The sequence below is a fragment of the Schistocerca americana genome, chromosome 8 (genome assembly GCF_021461395.2).
Source record: "Schistocerca americana isolate TAMUIC-IGC-003095 chromosome 8, iqSchAmer2.1, whole genome shotgun sequence".
In the NCBI taxonomy this organism is placed as follows: domain Eukaryota; kingdom Metazoa; phylum Arthropoda; class Insecta; order Orthoptera; family Acrididae; genus Schistocerca; species Schistocerca americana.
Genome location: NC_060126.1, coordinates 244,258,987 through 244,264,133, shown reverse-complemented (window position 1 = coordinate 244,264,133; position 5,147 = coordinate 244,258,987). Strand labels below are relative to the sequence as shown.

At 47.2% G+C, this 5,147-nt stretch overlaps 1 non-coding gene across 1 annotated transcript; it reads left to right on the top strand.

The window, feature by feature from the left end:
• The first annotated feature begins 4,758 nt into the window (after nt 1-4,758).
• Nucleotides 4,759-4,864, top strand: LOC124546262. Its single transcript, XR_006967673.1, has one exon. It is a non-coding gene; the product is annotated as a U6 spliceosomal RNA (small nuclear RNA).
• Nucleotides 4,865-5,147: the final 283 nt, after the last annotated feature.

Sequence of the window (5,147 nt, the reverse complement as noted above, 5' to 3'; positions counted from 1 at the left end):
ATCTAATCTAATCTGTGTATGTAGCAGCTCTCACTGACGATTTGTAAATTGGGTGAAGCAATTTTTTCTGCTTCCTTTCCTTTTCGCAGCATTCAATCACGCGCCATATAATTTTGCGAGCATCGCTACGTATTACTGGTTCCCTTCTAACCGTAGGCCTACCGGTAGGGGTTGTTGGCGACTCCCAAGATGGGCCAGCAACTGCCTCTACACTCATTTTGATAATGTTTAGCACAACTGCATAATAAAAACATGCAGAACAGTACAGTGCAAAACAATAATGAAGCGACGACAATGGCTACCTTGTACAACACAGTCAGCTACGTAATGTTGGCAGCAGTCGAAACTGCATGCCTACCGAAGCCTCCTGATGTTTACCAACTTCTACTGATTCAGGACTAGAGAGAGGTCTGCCATCTAAAAGCTTACACACTGTACCTTGACTGCCTCGTTCCTCAGATTTGATGCCTGTACACTATTTACTGCGGGAAAGCTGAAAGATGCTGTCTATAAGGACATACCAAGTACACCAGGTGATATATAATGATGTATTAGTGTAGCCTGTTCAGACATCTCCAATGAAATACTAGCATGTGTGCAGTATTCGTTCTATACCAAACTGGAAGCCTGTGCTGCTGCTACCGGTGGTCATTTTCAATACTCTCATTACTGGTCAGAATAGACATAACTACTGTATGCACTTGTATTGTTCTTTACTGTGTGTCACCACAGGCATCGTACAAGAGTCAGTGTGAGAACTTTTCAAAATATAATCTCGTAACTCAATAGGCACTGTTCATTTAAAAAAATGTATGTGTTATAACTTCAAGTTAAACAAATATATTACAAGGAAGACGCAATACATGAAAGTCACAGATCAAGTGAACAGAGTAAGACATGTGTACAAATGGTTCAAATGGCTCTGAGCACTATGGGACTTAACATCTGTGGTCAACAGTCCCCTAGAACTTAGAACTAATTAAACCTAACTAACCTAAGGACATCACAAACATCCATGCCCGAGGCAGGATTCGAACCTGCGACCGTAGCAGTCGCGCGGTTCCGGACTGCGCGCCTAGAACCGCTAGACCAGTGCGGCCAACACATGTGTACACTTTAACAGTCAAATCATAATTGAGTCCAAGTCTAGCAGCCGCTGGCTGGCTGGCCAGCTAGGTGGCGCTGCTGCTGCATGGCTGGCAGACAGCACTGCATGTAGAGGACGCACGTAACTGCGTGGCGGCACTTTGAAACACTTTTCCCCCCTTTGAATATTTTGCACAGGTCTTGATGGAGGTGGCCTGTAGGTTGCTAATGTCCATCGGTGTTGTTTGACTGGTCGTAAACTCTTGAGGAGGAGGCTTCCCGTACAGACAGAAGTGTCCCCTATGATAATGGGTCGAGATGACAGGAGATATGGGGGTCGAATCTGCTGGGGCCCCGTGCACCAATCTGCCTGTTGCAGCAAGTCCGGTTTTTATAACGGGAGACATGGGTGATGTGTCCACGTCCGTAGGAGAAGGAGGCGAGTAGAGTTGCTCTGACAGATGATGGTCATCTGGTTCCTGCATGGACATGTCTCCTGGTGGCGTCAGTTCTTGTGCTGGCACCGATATGATGGTGAGAGGACTGTGTTGCGAGTAATGAGAGATTCCAGTATCCCGAGCGTCAGGTAGAGCTGGAGGTGGTGTAGCGGCATCCGGTGTTGCCGGCACATGAGGCCGAAGCTGGTCCGAATGACGCACTGCAACACCAGTGTCCGTCTGGATTTCTTACAGGCGCTGACCATGGTGTCGGAAGATGCAGTCAGGACTCCATTTTGGCCACCTGCCATATCCCCATACCCATACAAGGTCGTCGTCGGTGAACTGGCCAAGCGAAGGCACCCACGGCCGTGAGCTGGAAGGCCACAGAAGATGAAGTAGTGTGCGGGGCTGTCGGCCATGTAAGAGCTCAGCCAGGCTGTGGTCGCCCATAGGGATGAAACAGTAAGAAGCCAGAAATTGGAGAAGCGCATCATCAGCAGCAGAAGAAGTCACGAGTTTCCTCATCTGAGCCTTAAATGTGCAGACCAGTTGTTCAGCCTCACCGTTTGACTGTGGATGGAACGGAGGGCCACGACATGCATGACGCCGTGACGGGCACAAAAATCCGCAAAATTGGAAGAGGCAAATTGCGGACCATTATCAGTAACAAGAGTAGAGGGAAGGCCTTCCAAAGAGAAAATGCGAGCTAGAGCATTGGTGGTTGCCACGGCGATAGGCGACATGCAACGGACAATGAAAGGAAAGTTAGAGTAGGCGTCAATAACGAGAAGCCAATAAGTACCTAAAAAAGGTCCCGCGAAGTCAGCATGAATATGCTTCCAGAGCTTCTCAGGTGAAGGCCACGGTGACAAAGATGACTTTGGGGCAGTGTCCTGTGATGCACAAGGGTTGCAGGCACCGACCATGTGTGCGATTTCAGAGTCGATGCCAGGCCAGTACACATGACGGCGCGCCAGTGATTTTGTGTGAGAGACACCCCAGAAGCAGTGAGATGATCCAGCTCCCGTTTGACCTGATCATGAGGGCCACAGGAATGGGCAGAGCCCGAAAAAACTTAGGCCGAGCAGTGGGTTTGAGCGTGATATGAGCTTCAAAGTCATTCGCACGGCCTAACCCAGGAGAAAAAAGGGACGAAAATTTCATCGACAAGGAATCCAATTGAGCATAAGGAATAGCATCAGAGACGATATTGACAGAGTCATCCATGGAGAACCTAAAAATGCGAAAGGCATCGCAACCAAAAAGATTCTCCGCGTTACTATGGTCGACCACAAATATGGGAACAGTGCAAATGACAGATTTGTAAGATACCTCAGCATCAAATTGTCCCAAGAGAGAAATCTTCTGAAACTTCCTGGCAGATTAAAACTGTGTGCCCGACCGAGACTCGAACTCGGGACCTTTGCCTTTCGCGGGCAAGTGCTCTACCAACTGAGCTACCGAAGCACGACTCACGTCCGGTACTCACAGCTTCACTTCTGCCAGTACCTCGTCTCCTACCTTCCAAACTTCACAGAAGCTCTCCTGCGAAACATGCAGAACTAGCACTCCTTTCTTTCAGACAACACAGAATCATAATCAGCGTCATGTTCATGAACATCATGTATGCGGTTGGATTTGCAAACGGATGACACATGACCCTTTTTTTTTGCATTTGTGACACACGGCCCAACGTTGTGGACAGTCTTCTCATGAACGTTTCGTAAAACACCGCAGACATGAAGGAAGTTGCCATGGGTTTTGCTGTAGTTTCTTAGAGGTTTTTTTACAGTTAGGCCAAAGCTGCGCTTCGGAACGTACTGCAGCCACGTCGGCTGGCGGGGACACGCTGCACGCTTCATCAACATCGCACAGAGGTTGTATTTCCCCGACGTTGCCCCATGCCTCTATTTGTGCTCCAGGGGCGCGAGAAATTTCAAAAGAGTGAGCGATGGATTGGACTTCATCTAGAGTCGGATTTGCAAACTGAAGGGCACGTTGCCTAACTTCTTTGTCGAGTGCCGATCAGATAATATCATCCCGTACCATGGAATCGGCGTAGGATTCTTTGTGAACTTCAGTAACAAATTGAAACTTTCCACTGAGGCCGTGAAGTTCAGCAGCCCAAGCACGATGGAATGATTCAGTTGTTTTTGACAATGATAAAAGGCAACACAAAAGGCTACCACATGCATTTGCTTTTGAAAATAGACGGACAGAAGTGAGCACATTTCAGCAAAGGACAAAGATGCAGGATCTCTCAAAGCAGCCAATTGTGACAACAACCGATACATTTGAGGTGAAATCCATGAAAGGAACAGAGACTTACATGTATGTTCATCCATGACATGAAACGCCAAGAAGTGCTGTCGAAGACATTTTCGTAATCAGACCGCTGTCTCATCGTAAGGAGGAAAAGGAGGTAGAGACAATGACGAGAGATGCCCCGCATTTGATGCCGCAATGAAATCACGAACTGCATTTGTGAGAAGCATTTGCTGTTCTATGAGACCTTGCAATAGTTGATCTAAAGTAGCCATGGAAACATGTGGGTCAACGATGGAAAAGAAAAATCACTACCTCATCGCCAGTTGTTATAACTTCAAGTTGAAAAAATATGTTTCAAGGAAGACGCAATACATGAAAGTCACAGATCAAGTAAACAGAGTAAGACGTGTGTACACTTTAACAGTCAAATCATAACTGAGTCCGAGTCTAGTGGCCGCTGGCTGGCTGGCCGCTTAGGTGGTGCTGCTGCTGCATGGCTGGCAGACAGCACCGCATGTAGAGGACACGCATAACTGCGCGGCGGCACTTTGAAAGATCGGCGAGCCACAGCAGTATGCTTGCACAAAAAATACACTTTCTAAGCATTATTACAATCTGTTTATTGGCTAACAATATGAGCCCCTGGCTACCAATCCATTCTGTGAGAACTGCACATCAACAGCAGTTTCCACTTCCGCAATATTTGCGCCGCATGTTTTAGCTGAGTCACATTGTTTACATTCACGCACTGAGAAGTAAATATTTTTGTTACATCTGAACCTATAGGGAATATGCTTTCACATAAATAAATTACACTGCTCTGATTTAAGTTGAGTGACTACTTGTAGGTATATTAAGTCTATATTAATTCATTGCCGATAGGATCTCGGTAGGCATTTCCACGTGGCATCAGTCTCCATACTGATGGGCATGCTGCAGTTTTTTGGCTTACCACTGGCTGTTGGTACTCGCTTCGGCAGTACATATACTAAAATTGGAACGATACAGAGAAGATTAGCATGGCCCTGCGCAAGGATGACACGCAAAATCGTGAAGCGTTCCATATTTTTTTATTTTCCCCCTCAGGAGACATCGCCTTAACGAAACACTGTCCTTGTGGGCGAGGGGGTTTGTGTGATCCAATGAAGTGGAGGGCTATGCCAGTGGTAGTGTAACTACCAGCAGGGCCTCCCAAGCCGGACAGGTCTCCATAGAGGATCCAGACAAAGTGTGTCTCACAACGTCCCGTCTAGTGTCTTGTCCTGTCCTGTCCTATCCTATTCTGTTCTGTCCCATCCTATACACTCCCTTCCTTTCCTTTTCCTCCTTGTGATTGTGTGGCAGCAGACACAG